The 1958-nt window shown below is 41.7% G+C and overlaps 1 pseudogene; it reads right to left on the bottom strand.

Moving 5' to 3' along the window:
* Positions 1–658: 658 nt before the first annotated feature.
* Positions 659–943, bottom strand: LOC102480954 (U6 snRNA-associated Sm-like protein LSm5 pseudogene; annotated as a pseudogene).
* Positions 944–1958: the final 1015 nt, after the last annotated feature.

Raw genomic sequence — 1958 nt, 5'->3', positions numbered from 1 at the left:
GCTACAAGCCTCTGGTTAATTTATAGAGTTCTGGAAAAGTTTATTTGGTCAACCTTGTTCTCATTGTTTTTTTTTTTATGGAGAAACAGATTTTTGGAGATGCATACTAAGCCATTTTCTCTCTCTTTTCTTTTTCTTTTTTTCTTTTTGACAGTTAACCAAAAAAAAAAAATCTTTATTTTAGCCTTCAAAAAACAAACTTTTCTTCTTTTTTTCTAAAATAATCATGATTAACTTACAAAAATGGGCATACATCTCCAAAGCATTCCTTTTTAATGGGAAACAGCTTTACAGGATCTAAACATTGAAAGTTTTTTTTTAAAAAAGTTCTATTTTGGGGACCAGCAGTTAGCGTAATGGCTATGTCGCTGGACTCCCACCTAGTTGACCGCAGTTCGAGTCCCGTACCCAGTGCCTTAAACTCACGCTGGGCGCGTGTGCGTGCGTGCCCAAGATCCCGAGAGGAGAATAGAGGAGAAGGGATTGCGGCGTGACCATCCCCCCTGGGGGGTGATTTCTCGCTTTCTGTCTCTCTGTGTCTGCCGAGCGCACGCGCCCTATAGCAAAAACCTCTCCCCCCCCCAAAAAAAAGAAAGAAAGTTCTATTTTGTTGCCATTGTAAGCCAAAACAGAATCGAGCCTAAGTCTAGCATACCATTCATACTTCAGGTCCTTCTCCTCCAGGAACCAGCATTGTCATGTTACTTCCATTTACCAAAATCCGATCTATTTTAGTCATCTTCCTTCCCTCTGGTGTGATTTCAAACTCAGTGACATCTTCCAGCACCATACTGCCATACTGGCAAAGCCACCAAATCCTAGAAGTGTACCAACAATTTCCTCATCATTTTCCACCGCAGTGTGAATTCTTGATCCTCTATGTCTGTCCACAAGCCCTGGCGACAGTAGCCGTGACCGGTTGGTAGCAGCGTTAGCAGCCATGGCTATGCTGGAAGGCGCTCTTCTGTCCTCCACTCGGCCATTCTCACTGAAATCATTCTACTGACTCAGTTCTGCTGTCAAAGAAACAAGTATCGTCACACTGGAGTTACCCGCACTGGTTTGTTGGATAAATCACATCTAGGAAGGCTTGAGAGACAGAGCTTTGTAATTTTTTAAAAAAATGTCTTTCTCCTAAAATAATGGGGCTGTGGGGTGTTGGTTTCTTCTGCAACAGGAATCATTGGAGATTCAATGAAGTTTTGTGGTCCCTGTTTTTATCTTTCTTTCTTTCTTTTCTTTTCCTTTTTTTTGGGGGGGGGGAGAGGTTTTTGCTATAGGGCGCATACACTTGCCAGAAATACAGAGAGACAGAGAGACAGAAAATGAGAAATGACCCCCCAGTGGGATGGCCATGCCGCAATCCCTTCTCCTCCATTCTCGTCTCGGGATCTTGGGCACACACGAACACATGCCTGGTGTGAGTTTAAGCCACTGGGTCTGGGACTCGACTACATGGGGAGTCCAGTGACATAGCCATTATAGCAACTGCTGGTCCCTATGTTTGTTTGTTTGTTTTCCCTTGTTTTTGTCTTTCAAAAGATTAGGAGAGAGAGCTTTGAGGCTGCCTGTTTGACAAACATCTTCATAAACTCGGGAGGTCCTAACTCAAGCCTCAATCTCATTTCTGAGATTATTTTTTTCTTGAGAGATAGCCCTCAAGAAAATTCCTTTTGGTAGGATGATGGGTAACAATGGTAATGACATATATTCCTTTATTCTATTATTCTGGGTTTTTTTTATTGGAAGATATTTCTTTGGCTTATTTTTACATATTGTTAAATAAAAATATAGGGGATTATTGTTCTGGACTAAGCCTCTGCGCCAGACTCCAACAAACCAAACCAAAATAGTCACTCACACTAAAATGCCACATCGTCAAACTTAAAGGAGATGATTCCAGAACAGATCAGTTACTTTATGAAAATGGGAGATTTCAATCTACCTGAGTCATCACT

This window comes from Tupaia chinensis, unplaced genomic scaffold (assembly GCF_000334495.1).
Source record: "Tupaia chinensis unplaced genomic scaffold, TupChi_1.0 Scaffold142716_1, whole genome shotgun sequence".
Taxonomy (NCBI): Eukaryota; Metazoa; Chordata; class Mammalia; order Scandentia; family Tupaiidae; genus Tupaia; species Tupaia belangeri.
Note: the sequence above shows the minus strand (reverse complement) of the source record. Positions and strands in the feature narration are given on the sequence as shown.